Source organism: Lepidothrix coronata, unplaced genomic scaffold (genome assembly GCF_001604755.1).
Source record: "Lepidothrix coronata isolate B3197 unplaced genomic scaffold, Lepidothrix_coronata-1.0 Scaffold84, whole genome shotgun sequence".
Classification (NCBI taxonomy): Eukaryota; Metazoa; Chordata; class Aves; order Passeriformes; family Pipridae; genus Lepidothrix; species Lepidothrix coronata.
Window position 1 is genome coordinate 462,124 of NW_016690264.1, and position 18,117 is coordinate 480,240.

At 37.4% G+C, this 18,117-nt stretch overlaps 1 protein-coding gene and 1 long non-coding RNA gene across 2 annotated transcripts in view; both read right to left on the minus strand.

Moving 5' to 3' along the window:
• The window catches only part of EEFSEC (eukaryotic elongation factor, selenocysteine-tRNA specific), a 119,928-nt gene that overhangs the window by 64,011 nt on the left and 37,800 nt on the right, over positions 1 to 18,117 (minus strand). The gene's annotated exons all lie outside the window — the stretch shown is intronic.
• LOC108500094 lies at positions 10,323 to 11,834 on the minus strand. The gene is made up of 3 exons (XR_001875754.1): positions 11,712 to 11,834; positions 11,411 to 11,579; positions 10,323 to 10,426 (listed from the first exon to the last, which is right to left on the minus strand). It is a non-coding gene; the product is annotated as an uncharacterized LOC108500094 (long non-coding RNA).

An 18,117-nucleotide genomic window follows, 5' to 3' on the forward strand; every position in this document is an offset into this window, starting at 1 on the left:
GAAAAACCAGGGAAAGGATGAAGATAATGCATCATATGAAAATGGAAATCAAGCCAAAATGTAGTGGTCATCAAGTAGAAAAAACCCAGCATTTACCATAGAGAGGTGCCATGTCATGGCTCATGAAATGAGAAATTCACACTTCTTTGCCTTTGAGCTACATCCTGGTAGCAAAGGGTTACTGTGCTTTAAAACCTTCACCAACAGCCTTACTAAACATTTAATATTTTTCTTTCTGCTTTCTTAAAGGCCCCAGATGTGTTCTAGCAGATCAAAAGAGACCAACTTATAAAGTTAAACGAAATCAAGGGCTTTTGTTCCGAGGCATCGTTGCTGAACTAATTATTCCTGGATGTTGTTTAATGAAATAGTGGTGCCATATATTAAAACAGTTAACAGGATGAGTTGCCTGAGTTATAGGAAAGGTCTGATCTGGGATTATAAATTTTAGGTTTTCTTCAAAGGAGATGAAACAAACTACTCAAAACTCCCCAGTCCTTTCTGTCACTGAAAAACTGAAATAAAGGAACCCAAAAATGTATGAAAGTTGAAATATCATTCTACATATTTACTCTTCCCTGAATGATAGAGAACTAAAGATGGGGGAGTTCAAAAACCTCCCGAAATTCTTTGAGATGGGGAAATCAAGATCTAAGTTATCCTGTCTATTCCCTGAATGCTAGAAAGCACAAGTTAAAATAAACATTGGTAAGTCTTAGAGGAAACTTCATTTTAGATGTACATACACAAAACAAGAAAGGACTCCCATCTCAGAGCAACCTTAGAGTAATTATTAAGTATTTTTATTAACAGGGGAAAAAGGTAGGGGCACAGGTAATCAAAGAGCTATTCCAACACTGAATTATTTGCAGAATTGGATCTTTTACGTTATTCTGCAGCTCCCAATTGTGCTAATATTTTTGCTAAAATGCATATTTAACCATACATTTACCCTACTGAGAGAAACAAAAAACTCCTAAGATCCCTAAGGATATCTCAGGCTAGGAAGGCAACTTTTCACTCTTATACATTCAGACAATAAACACTTTACTTCCCTACCGATCTCTCTTCTGTGTTTGTATTTTACAGCCTGACACAGGCCAACCCAACACTTGACACCTAATTAACAGACCTAGGAGCTGGAGGTCCGTATATTGATCACAGTAAATGGGATTAGTGTGAAATAAAAAGTTCAAAGGGTCTTGACCAAACTTCAGCACAGCCCAGCTGTGACAGCTGCTATGAATTTGTGTATCCAGTGCCCCACGTTTTTATTAAGAGGGGTCTGGCACACGAGAGGCTGCAGTAGCGTATGAGATCACGGAGGTTCACCTAACAATGTCAGGCTCTGTAACTGTAGTGACTGACTGAAGAAAAAAATCCTCTTGCTTGTTTGCATAGGTCTTTTTGATTAACTCATGGAAAGGGTCCCTCACCTCTGATACAACAAGCATTTACAACAGACAGAGTTGTGACTTCTTTGCCTCTCAAGGATTTGTAAACTTGCTGTGGAAGAGCTGTCCAATTCGAAAAACCCCAGGTTTGACTATAAAAGAAAGAATTCCTGATACATGCTGCAGTCATACCTAGTATATTCTGACAATGACAGCCAGGAGCAGTATTCAAATGACAGAAATACAAACTATCTTTAAACACTTCTAATCTTCTATTATCTATTTCCCTAAACCTTTCAGCTGTCATCAGGTGAATAAATATTTCTACATTTTACACCCAGATACTTCTTAGTTGTAGTCCTACTGACATGATTTTTAAAACCTTCATCAAGATCCAAAGAAATTAGAACAATCACCAGCATATTTTAGTATTTCTGAGTACCTGTGCAAATTTATTTCTTTCAGACAAGCAGTCTCATTTTCCAATATCAAGTATCACAGACACCTGTGACAGAAACATGGGATATGGGAAACCTACTGCAACTCAGGGAAGGGAACAAGCCTGTTGTGCAGAGATGTGCAAGTACCACTGAGGCACAGTGAATGATCAAGAGGATTCTCTTGGTTAATGGGATGTTTAGCAAAATATTCAGGATAAACTACGAACAAAATGCAATTTTGCTTTTGTTGTTGTTTTTAATTATTAATTTGGTTTAGGACACACTGTCAGAATATTTTCTAAAAAATCTGAGAAATGTCTGTCCTGGGAATTTATATATCAGTGACAAAGAAACAGCCGTCAGTCAGGAGAAAGCTGATAAACAGTTTTCAATTTATAAATAATTTTAATCCATTATGGGTCTTTTAAAAGGAAGCTAGATGTAGTCCACGAGGGAACCTTAAAAATAGGCTCACTGAGGTTGCAACGTGCACGTTTAACAGAAGAGGCAGCGCTAGAGCCATCACACAAACACCTGACAGCAGAACACCAACAACAGAACCTAGGTGAAAAAGTAAGGGGAGCAACAAGAAGCCTATGAAAGAAGAGTAGACTGTTAATGCTAGCATGTAAAGATATTTCAAATAGTTAAGAACAATCTTTATACAGTATTGCAGCACACAAAAAAACAGCTTTTCATTTATCTCTTTTTTTTTTTCCCCCTCTGTGTCTCTCTCCTGCTTGATTTCTTTCCTCACAGAATCTTTCACTTCCTGTCCTTTGGGTCTCAGGGCTGTAGCTACCCAGTCACACCTGCTGAGACAACCTCCCCAGAATGGCCAGTGACATTTCAAAGTACCACAATTAGGCTTCAAAATTAACATTCCAAGACTGGAAGAGGATTTTACATGTGTCTGCTCTGTCTGCAGTCAGGACTGAAAACTACAAACTGTCACTCCCTCCAAGCCCTGAACGTCAAAACCTTTTCTTTTTAATTTAAAGTTGAAACTACGTGTAATCCAAAGTGTGCAGACCACAAGAAATACTTTGACATGTCTGAATCCAGTCCAAAAAAGGCTTATCTGGCCAATCCAGCAATGGGCAAAATTTTTCATTATTCTCTATATTATTTAGGTTTGGGTTGGGTGTTTGGTGGTTTGGGGGTTTTTTGTGTTTGTTTTTTTTTTTTTCTTTTTTTTTGGCAGTGTATTTTTAAAAATTCCATCAGAATTTTTTTAAAAGTACTTTTTCATAATCAGGTTGCCTTATTTGCAGATTTCTTTCACCATAGTCACCAGCTCTCACAGCTCCAATACAGCAAAAAGCACTGTGTCTTCCTATGTTACCAGTTTATTTTCTCTTTATATTAAAAGATGCATTAATATCCTCCTACAGTAAATATTAATGTAGAAGATACTCATATCACAGTGAGACTGCAAGATTTGGTTACTTTAGGAGACTGGACAATAATATAATTTGGGATGCATGCTCCCAGTCCTGCATGAGTTTTTTAGCACAATGCAAATGGTTTGAAAAGAAAATATAATTTTATTGGAAGTGAGTGAGTACATATAGGAAGAAAACTGTCTAATCAAAAAAGCCTATAAGTAAGTCTGGAGTGAATCTGAAACTAAAAACTGACTATATCATTCAAAAGAAAAACATCAATGTGAGAAACTCTTGCTACTACAGCCTATGCTCATTAAAGGAAATTAAGTCAGCAATTTGGTACAACTGGTGGAAGTTTTATCACTGTCTATCAACAGGAGAAGTGGGGAAAGATATTTTAAACAGAGATGAGGCCAAAGATAAACAGAAAAATAAGAAAAGCTTTTAACTTGGCCAGTAAGCCAAGTTTCTGAAGTCCCTCTAAGGAGATCCTTGCTTCAAACTAAAGTGACTGAGCTTCAAGAATCAGTAAAACAAAACTGAGAAAAAAATACATAAGCAATACTTAAGCATTTATTTATATCCCACTTCCTCTATATTCTATGTGTAACATATGTACATTTTTATATTCCTCCAGAAGACTAGATTTAGAGGAGAAAGAATTTTTTACATAAAGTTTAATAGACAAAACCACTGTCATTAGTCACTCAACATTTTCATTTTTCTGCCTTAAATAAAGGCAAAACAATACTGTACAATTGGAATTCTCTGTTCAGCCATCATAATTTTTTGCATGCCCATTGTATATCATATTTTAAAACTATGACAGTTTTTTTCTCCCTTTTCCTGAAAAAGGTAGGTACCACTTACTGTGTTTGAGCTTCTTTATTTTATTAAAGTGGGATAAATTGCACACGTTTGGAGAACATTCCAACCCCTTACTTTTCTGAAAATATTATTTAAAATCCCAAAAGGATTAAAAAAAAAAAGATATTTAACAAAAGCATTTAACAAAAGCATAGGGTTAGCCTATTAGAATATCAAGTCTGACATGTTACTTAAGGCAAAGGCCCATTTCAATCATTTCAGACGAAAAATATGAAACCCCAAAACGTTACCAACCATGTAACAATGAAAACGAGGTTGCAATGAATTCCAATCTAACCCTCAGTAGTGGATTCCAATTACCATGCTCACAGGAGAAGGAAAAACATTGACAAAATATAATACCATTTTTTCTGGTAAGTGGTGAACACCACTGCAGAAACCATTCCACAGATGTAAATCTACAAAGAAAACCAGGTTCCCACTCAAACTTCACTCTTTTTAGCCTTCCTAGACTCTGGGTACATGAAGGGTTGAGCTCTCACTCTGCACTGAGACAAGGGAATGAAAAAAGGATGATACGATGAGGCTTAGCAGCAAATAAATAGTTTTGCTGTTATAAATTTTAGTAGAAACATTATTAATTAAACTTAGTGGGCTTTGTGGTTTCATATACATTCAGCACAAGTAATTTTTCTACAAGCCTTTGGCTCCATCTGCTGACTTTAATATTAAAAATAATTGACGAGGTTGAAAACATTCACAGCTTTTGGAATACTGAAGTCCTCTACATTTTTGTAAGTGTGGTTCAAAAGGTGTAACTAAATACCCCAGGTGTGTGGTCTAGTAATTTTGTTAGTTAAAATTATCTTGAAACAACAACATACCAGCTCTGAGAAGGTACCTGAGTGAGCCTTGGATGTACAAGGGGTAAACAAAACTTACTTGGAATACTGGCTGGAATCAGATTTTAACAGATATACATCTGGATGTTTACGCCACAGAATCACCCAGCAATTAAGTCCAAATTGGAGAAGTGAGATTCTGAGCAGACTAATAAAAAGAATCAAAGATCTATAACACAACCCTTGTGAGAGCTCACAGGAGACATTTGCTCAACACCTGCCTGCACTGATTTCAGCTTCCCCCATTTTCACCAAGATGTCTGCTTCGAAGAAACTAAAGCTTGTTGTATTCATGAACAAATAAAAAAAAGATACAAAATAATCCTGCAGGTTCAAAAGCCCAAATATTTGCCTGTTCCAACTGTGATTTATTTTTCATTATTGCAGAATTCTGATTGTTATCAGAGCACTACAAACTCAAACTAGATAAAACTTCCACACAGAAAATTGCATATGAGAAACACATCTATATGCTCTTTAAATATAACAGGGGAAAGTATTGGCTACAAAAATAAAACATTTACAGTACTCCATTGGCCACTTTTTACAGCTAAAAACTAAATCCATCATTAAATCAAAGTCTGATTTGCATGAACACTGAGCTCTTGTGACTGCAAATTATTTGAGTGGTAACTGGGATAATCAACATCTCTGACAATCTGTTCTTCTTTACAACTCTAACTTTTAGTACCTGTATTAAAAAAAAAAAATCTAATAACCACACCCACACAACCAACACCCTGCTCACCCTGACTCCCCACAAAAAGAGCCCAAACCCCAACACATTCAACTTTCAAAACTTGCTGTGCCATCTTACTCTCAGTGTAGCAGACACGTTCAGCCCCTCAAATCAAATTCCACTTGTTGCAATTGCTACGTATTGGGGAAGATTTTTTTAATCATGCTTCTATATCAACATACTTGAGTCTTAGTATCTGACTTACAAACACAGGTAAAAAACAGTATATGGAATAAATTATTTTGGCAAGGGGATTTAAACACAGAATGAAGTCTTAACTGTGTTAAAGCTAAGATTAAACAGAATCTGAACCAGACCCTAAAGCTCACTCTTTATCACAAAAAAGCCCATCTTCATGGCTTTATAGAAAAAAACCCCAACTCTTCTGAAATGAAAATATAAAAAGCCCTCATACATCCAGCACATACCACAGATAATGTAGTTTCCAAAAAGCTTCTTTTAAAACTATTAAATGCTTATAATGTCTCCTTCAGAGCTGAGACTGAACCTAAGGAATCCACTACAAAAGCCAATGCTTTCAAAAACTTAAAACAAAACACAGGAACCCAAATTCTGAATAAAAACTCCTTATAACTTTTAACAGTAGGAAAATACAAGACTCCTTTCTACATGGTCATGCTCAGATACAGGTATGGGTTCAATAGGGTCAAAGCTACACTTACACAGAAGCTCACGTTGGGGAAAATCATCACCACACAATTTGAGATTAAGAGAGACATTAAGGAAAAGTTAAATATAATCACATTTAAACACAAATCTATACATGTTTTTTCATGTATAGGAAAAAGCAAGAAAAGCAGTAAGTATATTGTAAAGCACTGTGCATAACCATTTGAAATTTAAATCACATCAATGCATTCTCTGTCGAAGTCTATCTAAATCCTGACTCCAGTAAAAAGCCCTGGTTGGTGTCAGCTTCACTAGATGACTCAGAACAAATGAAAGGCAGGATTAAATCTTCACTTCTGAGCTGATCAGAAGGGACCTTGTCCATCAGGGACAACAATGTAACGTAAAAGAAAAAGTAATAATACAACGTTTGATTTGCGGAGTTACACTCACTGTGCCAGAAAACGTTAACGTTACGGATTCAAAATAAAGTTAACTCAGCCCACTCCTCATCGTGGATATCTAATGGCATGTTTTTACAACTGTTTGTAATGTACATGTCAGATGGACTAAGTCTTTCTTGTGAGTCACACTGTAACCACAAATCTATGCCTGAACGTCAACTTTGCCTTCTCCCCCACCCCATTTAAGTCTGACGTAAAAACTACTTTGCGCAACTCTCTTCCCATATATGAATCTTCAAAACACCTTGCCAATATTTAATTAACATATGCAACCCTCAGACAAGAATTAGAATCACACTTACTTAAATAAACAAAACAAACAATCAAAAAACACACCAGAAGTTTATCATGCTTTTGTTTTTTCTAATCAAAATTAAGACAAGAAACTTGCATAAAAAAATTTCATCAAAACCAAAAAAACCTCAAAGCCCCTGAAAATTAAAAAAAAAAAAAATCAAAAAAAACCCCCAAACTAACATAAAACCAGTGACTAGAACCCTTATCTTCACATTCTAATTTGTGTGCTTTTACTAGAAAATTAGTGTTGTTTTTTAGAAATACTGTATTGTTTCCTACCAAAAACGTCCCTTTAAAAAAATTAAAAACAAAACACCTCAATATTTCTGGTAATCCCCCAAAAGCAGTTCAGTGTACATATGTTTTAAAGTGGTAGAGGTTACTGGAGCCACAGTTGTCTTCCCTAAACATGTTGTCCTTACTCTTATTACCCCTATTATGTCTATTCCTAACAGTGAATTTGAAGTTGGCAAAGAATTTCCATCCCCCCCAAACTTTAAAATCTCCAAGAACCTCTCTGAAAGGGCAGCAAGACAATGTGATCTCAGCTCTAACAACCACTGATGTGCTGTCTGCATGTATTAGGCATCTGAAAAGCAGATTTAGAGATGGGAGTTCAACCACCTCCACAGGTAAGATGGGTGGGCAGTAAAATTGAAGATGAAAACAAGGATATGAGTAAAAGGAAAGACTTGGGAAAAAAAAAAAGAATTTTGTACTACAAAAAAGTGTTTGACCACAACTGCATCTTAGAATTTGCTGCAAGAAAGAAAAGCAGACACACTGTGATTTTTCTACCAACTCAGGAGTTTTCTATCATCTTCCCACTACTTAGGGAAACACACACCTGAAAAATATTAAGACATCAGAATAAATTATGCTGAACTTCAATCTTAGGTAGCATCTCAGATCCACCAAAGGGCTCAGAACAAGTTAGGGCCTTGCTCTGTACCACCATGTTGGAGAACTTCCTCCATCTCCACCCATAACAGATTAAAGACCTACCTGGGAGTGAAGATACTTGATAACCTCCCTCCTCTAACACCCAAGCAATCAAGCAACCTTTGACAAGACTGGAAAGAAGCATTAATATGAGGGTCCTTGCCACCTTAATATACTTTGTACAAACAACTGTTTTTCCCCCAAACAGGACCATCATGTCAACAACAGAAATGGAACATTTGAAATAGAAACATATGTACAAAACATTCTTATTCAATCACCACTTGACTCCAACTCTCTCCTAAAACTCAATGCAAAATAGTTCACAGTGGATTTTGTGTTTTATTTCACTTTTTCAAAGATTTGCATTTAGACTAAACCTACTGGTATTGCTTTGCGTTGACTTAAGGCCAAACTGGATATTTATTTTAGTCTTATTAGGCATTTATTTCAATCCTTTAGTAAAAATACGTATTTTTCAAGTTTCCTCTCTTTTCTGTGGTTTTGTTTGGAGTGTTTGTGGTATACCTGCATATTCCTCAGACCCTGAAGACTTCGAATTATTGTCAGCTAATCTCCACAAGCAGGATCAATGTCTTCAACGAGGCAAAGAAAATACCACATGAATAATACCCACATTTCAAAACTGAACTGATTCACAATAGTACATACTTTTTCCCTAAGCCACCATTTAACTTGTTGCAGTCCTATGTACGAGGTGTCTCACACCAGACAAAAACCTCTTCTAGGCATGGTTAGTATAACAGGTTACTGAAATTCATTATACAATGAAAATAATGTTAATAAAAAGCAACTACAACATAGTAATTGAAACGAAGAAAAATGAACCAAGTAAGTTAGATTAATATCAAGAAAGAGCAGAAAAACTTCAAGAGGTTCTGAAGGCTCAGACAAACTTACATGACAAATTTCTGAATCATTTTCCACACTTGTATCCCTTTTCTGTTAAAGAAAAGCTTTGCCATCTATATATACATCAGGGTCGTTGCTTCCAATGAGTTAATCTGTTCTCATGGCTGATTTCTGCCTCTAAATTGAACAAGGATTAAGGCCACTTCTACCATCCTTTGGCAGAATCTATTACACACTCTCTCTCTCTCTCTATATATATAAGGAGAGACTATATCTTACAAAGAAGTCACCTACAGAGAAACAGCTCAACTACTAAATCTAACTTTTACAAAGGCCTGATAGTTTTCAAGTTCTACAATTTTAATATTTAGAGATGTATTAGCTACAGAGACTCTTTAAAAGGCTATTTGACCTTTCCTTGTTATTCCTAAAGTGTGAAATGTTTATTCTTGATTATTTATTCATTAGAGGAGAAAGCAAGAGAAGCCAATTTTATGTCATACGCTTTGAAGCTAATCTTTACAACCATGAAGAGCCTGGGAGTTTGTAGCTTTCATTTCAGACAGTTGCAAATGAAAATCTGTATCTAGGCATTCATATCATGTTCATCACACTACTATCTGGGCAGCTAACCTAATTATATTATTCCAGCTGATACTGTAAATATTGGCACTCTCTAGTATTACTTTTCCAATTCAAGCTGCATCAGCTATTATAACAAAGTTATGGAAATACTTTAGTGAGGAGATGCATCTTACATTTAGTTTCAACAATACATGTCACTGTCACAGGCATGTGATCACAGACTCAGGTGATGAACTGAACAAACATTTAAAGAGCAAAGTCAATTCTCATGTAATTTTCATAGTAGTATCCAAGAATAACATTTAGAGTTCAGTAAGTGGGTTCATCTCAAACACACAGACAAGGAATGACAACCAGAGGACTCACTATGGTGTTACAGTAATACTTCAAGGAAATACTCTGGTAATAGAGTAATTACAGATTCCTCACGCACTAGTTCATTTTTTTGTTATTTGGTCCAATTTGTCTTCAGCAATATTGGTTAAATAATGTTTTCAATTTTCAGATCCTTTCTTTGCCAGTGGCCAGAACTGAGCAGAACTTTTATAACAAACAGACCGTGGTTTAGTTAATGCAGCACTTGCCGAGTTGTTCTGCTTCTAAAAGCCTGATCAAATGAGGAATTGTACTGTACATGGATGACCAAGGAAGAACAAAAAGTGACATTCCCTTCCTTCCTTCATTCTGGTTACAGAAATCTTGCCAAAGCCTCCAGCACTTGAATTTAAATATTTAAAACATGATAGTTACTCTCTGCCCTAACTAAGTCTATTCGTACTAACGTTATATTCACAGCAGGAATGCAATGTGAAAGCTGTGTTTACCATACAGGAGGTTACCTTCCCAATTACTATTCAAGCATTCCACTAAGATTCCTGCTCAGGCGGTATGTGGACGTGCATGTGGGTCTGTTTTCAATTGAACTGGATGGAGAACAATTCTACCTGATAAATTAAAAGAAATAAAGTTAATGACCTGGCAGCAGCAATGCTTAAGCAAACAAGTTATGCAAACATAAACCAGCCATTCTTTGCTTTAAGGAGTTATCATAAAGTTTAAACAAAGAGGCATTTGGATGAAATTTTCTGATTACTATAGCAATGTCCATTAACTTAGTTTCAAACTGATCTTGAACCCCAGGGTACATAAACCCAAGAACACAACACCTGATCCCTGGAGCTGCAACTGTTCAACAGGAAAGACTTTACCTACTAAGCCTCAGAATAACGTGTGTCTTCTTGTTCAGTTGCATCCGAATCGTGGTTCAAGTCAACTTGAAACCTTTCTCTTCCTGTACACTGAATCATTGTTTAGAGTAACCACTTTAGACAGCTCCAGGACTCCTTTACAAATTATAAATGCAAGACATTTAGCCCTACCAATACAATAGCTGGCATGTTCTGTAGAGGAAGTATCAGAACCTGCCCTTGAGAGGATAACACCACTCAATGTTTATCAGGTCTTGTCTTTTCTTTCAGACCCCACTCTAGCTTCAACCTATGAAAACAGATTCAAGAACACCATCCCAATATTTCTCATCTGACCCTGACTGATGCTGGTTTCAAACACCAGAGGTTTTAAGTCACCATGTACTCGAGGGGATGAAAGCATACACAACCACATTGTTACTCAAAATTGCAACAGCAGCTGAGAAAATGGAGAGAGAAAAAAGTTTCTTTAATCTATGGTTTAAGTGGAAAAGATCAGCCAAGAGCAAACCCAGACTAGAAAGGAAGCTAGAGATGGAGAAAAAGGAAATAGGCAGGAGAAAAAGTAAAGTGAGCAGATAAAGGAAGTTAAAACAATAGAAAAAAAAAATCTAGGTGCCAGGTGTCATGTTAATAACTTATTACGTTTAGTTTTCTTTTCAACTTTGTTTTGGAGTCACAAACCTAAATATTTGTTTATCCACAAATGTGTTGCCATACCAGAGACAAACTGCTCACTGATATACAGGAACATATTTCACTTTTTCCACGGGTGTCATGCTTTTGCACTGGGATACGGAGCTTCTTCCATTTGACCCAGCACATTCCAAAAGAGCTACAGAACACTGAGCATCATAGACTGTGCATGGAAGTCACATCTGCCAGCAGCCTAAAGGAGACAGGAGAGGACACTAACATGGCACACTAGTGAGGAGAACGCTGACATACAGGGGAGAGCACATGCAGTCACTTGTGGAACTGTTACACTGCAGTGCCAGGACCAACCTCAGAACAACTCTACCTGTACCATTTTCCTGTTAGTACAATGGTTCCCGCTTCTTCAGCTCAGTTCCTTTCCCACCTTTTATTTCCGTAAGAACTTTCTTCATCTTTTCTAACAGATCTCATGGGACAGGTTATTAACTGAAACCTAGACACAAAAAACGTAATTTATCTAAGAAAATCAGTCATTATATCTAATCAAAGTATGACATTCATCTCACACAGTACTTTCATCTACTCAGAGTCAAGATGATGCTGTATCATTTTTTCATTTTGAGCCCATCTGAACCATGTACCAGTTTTGAGGCAATAACTCTCTAACCGTTAAGGCAAAATTACCTGCATGGGAGTGGCACAAAATACACACTTCAAACTATCTCACACATTAACCACTACCAGTCAGCATTGCAGATAAGCACAAGCAAGTACTGTCAGGGAACTACTCCAGAAGTTAAAATCTACTTTGGAGACCGTATTGTTTCCAGAAATGCTGCACTTCCACGTGAAGCCTTGATCCTAACAGTCATTTCAAGACGGTTTCAGTGGACAGAAGCAAGGCAGAAGTTACAATTCTCTTCCTTTTCAGATTCGCTGTAGGAAAAAAACTTGTATACCATAGGTAATTTTTCTCATCCATTAGATGCAATCTGCATCCCAACTGTTTCTATCTGGCAGGGAGCACAGGGCACATCTAGACCTCCAAAAAAAAGCCGTGGATGAATTTCAGTATTTGAAGAGTTAATTGGTCAGCACGGACTAGGCCACTGCTCTGCCTACAGAGATCACATTAGACACACAAGCTCCAAAAATACAGTGTATGGTTTGGATTAGCACTGCTCAGGTTGGCTGCTCTCCCCTGGCTTCCTTCCCTTCTGCTCCGACCAAGCACAAAAAATTTGAAAACCTCACGATATGTATCAAGATCCTTTTCTATTAGTATTATCTCTGGTCCTAAATAAAACTTAAGGCACAAAGTCCTTTATCTTGCTCACTCCCTTTTTTATGGTACCTACATGATACTTACTAAAAATTGCCAGCAACTAAATTGCCAAGAACTAAAACACTATACTTCAAGAACAGGTAGCAAAAGAATGGCAACATAGAAATCTCTTCCTGAGCATTTTTATTCCTGAGGGTTTTTTTTTTAAAGTCTAAAGTTAGCTAGATTTTTTTAATGGGTTTTTAATAAAAAAAATAAAATTGATTCTGTGCTTCGTGGTCTTGAGGTTTTGGGGGTTTGGGTTTTTTTTTTAAGTGTGAACTAAAACAGAAATAAAAAACAAAACCAAAAAAACCACACAGTAAAAAGTTACACAACCATACTTGAAAATGAGGGAACTGATCTTTAGAAAAAGATCAGCATCTGCTATTCTTATTCTGTTAAGAGACTGAGCCAAAAGATTTGAGAAGTTTTTATTGCCAGATCTAAATTTCATTCCACAGGCACTGGATCAGGTCTTTAATCCTTTACTTAACCACAAGGAACTGTGCTGAGGAGTTTAGTTCTTCCAAAACAACTGATAATATCCTAAATGTTGAAAGCGAAGTACTTTCCAGTATAAGCCAAATCCTGCATGTTTTGCTTTTAAGTAATGCCATAGCAGATGCAAAACCAGTAGGATTCACACTGATGTTTTCTAGGAAAGGAGAAAATCTCCAAAAAACACAGCCCATGCTTTAGAAGAGGCAGACGAATAAAGAAACAGTTTAATTCTTGTAGTGAATTAAACCGCATGTATAACATTATGCTTATTTTTTTAATTTATTGATTTAGGATTTAGAATTCTTTTATTTTTTCACCCACATATTTTAACATGTACTGTGAACTGCCATTTCACAATTTTATCACTTAGATTTAGTTGATTCCCCCCCAACCCAATTTTCTGAACTATTCTTCTTTACAGCATTTCAATGAAAAGAAAAACATTCAAGGCAAGCAAGACTCCTTCCCCAGCTGAGGAACTGTAGCATTTTAAAGGCTGTTTGTGTCAGCATTGGGCAAAAATAATCCAAGCAGCACTGGAAAAAACAGATGTAGAAACAGTATTCAGACATACTCTCAGAAAATTCAGCAAGGGTTCTGTCTATTTGCAAGGCAAAATACAGTCGACATTGACTGAAATTTGGAAGGAATATATCAGGAGGCCCAAAGAACTCAAAAAGATAGAAGTAAAAACTTGTTTAAGATTTCACCATCTAAGTCCACATACAAATGTCTTTGTGATCCAATTCAATGGGGTTTGATCCAACTTAATTTTCTGAGATTTAAATGCCCAGTCACAAAGCTTAACTGTGCAATTCTGATTGTGCAAAAGTCCTTAAATAAGCTAAAGTTAGTTCTCACTACATGTATATACTAAAGCTCACTAATCACAGGTCTTGGGATAGACTGAAGTACTCACATGGACAAAAGCTGATCTCTCTGTTATGATTTTAATAGCTACACTAGTTTGAAGGAAATAGTCTTGCAAATACAATTTGAGTTATTCTATCAGACAGCGGAGAATTTTTTTGTTGTACGAGCCAGAAAAACTACAAAATCTTTGCCAAAACAAAGTCCAAGTTATCTAGACAACAAAAAAAATACTAGAAAACATCTCTTTTCATATGGTGAAAGTGTATGAAGCTATGAAGCTTCCCAGTATCACACTTACAAAACAATGCTTCTTAGAAGTTCATGAAGTCAATATAATTTGACAGCAAATAGGCCCCTGCCAAACAGAATTCACTGCTGGTTTAAACCAACACTCTCATTTACTAGGAGACTTGACTAGATAAACAGAAGCAAGTTTCTCACATTTTTCATATTTGACATCTCACATGACCTCTTGAAAGCTCACCAAAGTACTGAAACACCCGGATGACTGTTCTCCAACTACAAGGGAAGCATTTCATAAAGGTGTTTGCAACTTTTGAGACTGAAATGCTCAACACTAATAATGGCAATTGGCTACTGCAAACCTCTGGGATGGTGAAGTTTACCCAGTATGAATATTTCTCTTTCCCTTTAATGACAACAGCTCAAGCACACGTAGCAGATCAAAAACCTGACAACGTCTCAAGAGGCACTTCCCAAGGTCAGTCCAAAGACTGGACGTCCACATGATTTATTACACAAGAAATAACTTCGTACCGTACAACACAAGATACATTATTCAGCTGCAGCATGCAGCAAAATTCCCCACATGATCCCCTACAGAAAAACATGAACATAACTGCTCAGCATTAACACAGATACTCAGCCTTCAAGACACTCCCAACTTCTGACACACAGTACAAAGTGGCAGCACACTGTACTTTATGTGGGCTCCAACATAGCTCCGAACCCCCACCAGCCACTCAGCTTGCACCAACTTGCTCCAGCATTTGTCAGCAATTACATTAAACAGGACAGACAGGAACCTGACTATAAAGAAAGAACGAAAGTTTCTACTTCTTAGAATTCCTGAAAAAAACCCAAACGCAATAGTGGCCTTTGTACTCGGCTGCCACGGACGTGCCCTGTGGTTTCTGCAGCCCCTGATCACAGGGAAGGCAATGCTGAGTGGACACTTTCAGGATGGGCAGATTTATATCCATTAGCTGTGTACATCTACCTCTGCCTCCTCACTCAATTCAGACTTGACCTCTTCCATGATCTTGCACAACTCTTAAGACAGAGTGAATCTTACTAACCAATCTGGGATATTTTCTATGCCCTAAAGCATCTTTAAAGCATATTAACATATTATGTGTTTTATCCAATCAGCCAGTATTTCTAATGTGCTTGCAACTGTGAAATCCAAAGGTAGAATCATTAACACCATGATTTCCCCCTCTCACCTGGATCAGGAAGGCAAAGATACCTTTGCTCGACTTAAAAAAAAAAAAAAACAAACACCAAAAAACCAACAAACCACACAACACTTTCCTTTTTCATTTAAAAAGTGTGCTATAAAAAGACACAGCACCACTAAAATTTGACATTCATCCTCACTTAAACTAAAATCATTACAGTAGATATACCTAAGACATCAGTAAAATCAAAACCTATCAATAAAATAAAGCTAAATTGAAAAAAATCCTTATTCTTCAAACTCCAGAAACTTTTATAAAAGCAGAAATAAAAGTGTCACAAGTTGTTACAGTTTATGAGCTGAAAGACTGTAGAGATTGAAAGACCACTGAAATAATCTTAAAGGACACTCAGAATTCTGCCAGCACTACATTTTTGCTGCAGAAATCCTAGGTTCATTCTCTTCAAGGTGGATTTCAAGTGCTAGGAAGCAAACAGTACTAACTCAATTGGATAGTGAACTGTTTGCTGTGTCAAAGCTTTTTGCCCAACACATATATATAATTTTTCTTTTCACTATATGGATAATCAACCCCAGATGGCAATTTACATAGGCAAAGCATAAAGGAATCCACGCACTGCTGGTGCTCTCAGCCTCAATCAGAGCAAGTATGGGCGTTTGAGAATGTCACTGTTTATTTTTAATTGCTGTGTCCCTCCTTTGTGCAGGTTCAAGCGGTCAAAGATGTCGAAGTCCATTAGTAGAACTGGAAGGTGATGCCACTTCATTTGGTGAGAGGGTTCTTCAAATTTAAAAAAAGCAGCTGGTTTGTAATGTCCCCAAATGCCCAGCGGGTACCAGCTGTCAATCTCAGTTACCACTGGGTCAGGGCAAAAAAAGGTCAGAGAGAGTCATAAACCACAATGTGTTGTGAAATGTGCTTCCTCCGTTACCTTGTAGGCCTGAGAAAGGTTTGACCTTTTATAGGTATCCTAACCCAGCTCTGCATGATGCTGGCAGGGGTAAGTACAACACACAGCTCAAACTTACAAAAGTTGCTTCCCTTTACTGTGCTCTTGGGTTCCATACCTGTACAACATGAACATGAATATTCAAAAGTGGCAAAAACCCAAAACTTTGCCCACCACTATTATCACTCAGAGGTATGAACATATCTATTTCACACACAGCAGTGGAAGGATTAATTCATTAACAGCAAATGTAAAAATAACTAAAACTTTGAGGGAAGTTGTTAATGCCGTAACAGCCTAGCAGTCTGGCTTCTCTTTGCAAACGACCTGTTTATCTGCTAAGTTGGCTGTCACTTCAGTGACTACTCTCCCAGTCATTTGGGTGGGAAGAAAGCATCTTTTAAAGTCCCATTTAAGGCTTTTCCTACTCTCCATTTGCAAGTTATTCACTATGTTTTTGTTGCTTCCTCCTTCACACGGATTCTCAAAAAGCAGTCTTATTCCTAAATATATTTCTTCAAAACGTTCTTGGACTACACATGAAAAGCTCAATGGTCATTTCCAGATATAATCTAGTGATGCATTCTTTCTTTGCAAGAAATAATTGCTCTGTCTCACCCCCATCTCCCAGAGCAGAAAATGACAGGAAGTTTGGCCAGTGCTATGCCAAAAGGAAAGCAGCAAACCCTCTATGCAAGGCCCTGTTTGGGCAGAAGCCATGTCACACTCATCAGCCTTGCACTCCTAACTGCTTATCCCTCTTTGGACCCCGAGCACAGGTAGGCCCAGGATTGTGAACAGGACACAGAAAAGGGAAGGAACAGTAAGCAGAAGAGGTTGAAACCAGAGCTACAATTCCCTGAAGGAATTGAAAGCACAGCTCCCAAAATGGGCTGCATGCTGCACAGGAGAATACGGGCAATTAAGAACTTCACTCAGAAGCAGACATGGCAGAGCACTTCTCATGCAAATCACTTCTGTGCAAAGGACAATATGATATAAACTAGATGGCCACAGGTATCGCAGAAGAGGCTGGCCAGAAACTGATTGTCAGCTGACAATATATTTCAGGTGAAATTAGAATGCCTCACTTAGTCCTTCACTTGTCCACAAAGCACAGTCAAAAATGAGAAAGCAGCATGTTCACTCAATGAAAGAATAGGGTCCTTATAGTAATGACTTGAAGATAATACTGACAACATGAAAAGGGGTCAATCCAGGCTTGTTCAGCCAAAACTTTCCCATACCCAGAATGTTACTGGCTGGGTCCATTTTTAAGTGGTAGCTGCAAAATACTCCTCAGTCATGACTTATTTTGGGAAAGTCAGTGCAAATCAGCATCTGTGGAATAGACTTCACCTGTTCCAAGCATAAAATCACCTTGTTTTCTTTTAAAGGATGAATATCTTTTAAGGTAATCAAATAGTAAAAACAGTTCAGCAGTTCAAAGGCCATTGAAAGGCCCCTGTGACTTTCTACAAGCTCTCCGAAGATCCCAATGGCAGCAAGCCACCTACTGCATTCCAGCAGTTCTCCCAGAACATGCTGACATGAATTAAAGCCTCAGCAAACAAAGAGAATGTATATCAAGCATTTCAATGCCCTCTCCTTGTCATTTCCTTTGCTCGCAGACATTTCTAGAAGCCTACCTGCTCAGATTCTTTCACAAGCCGCCTCA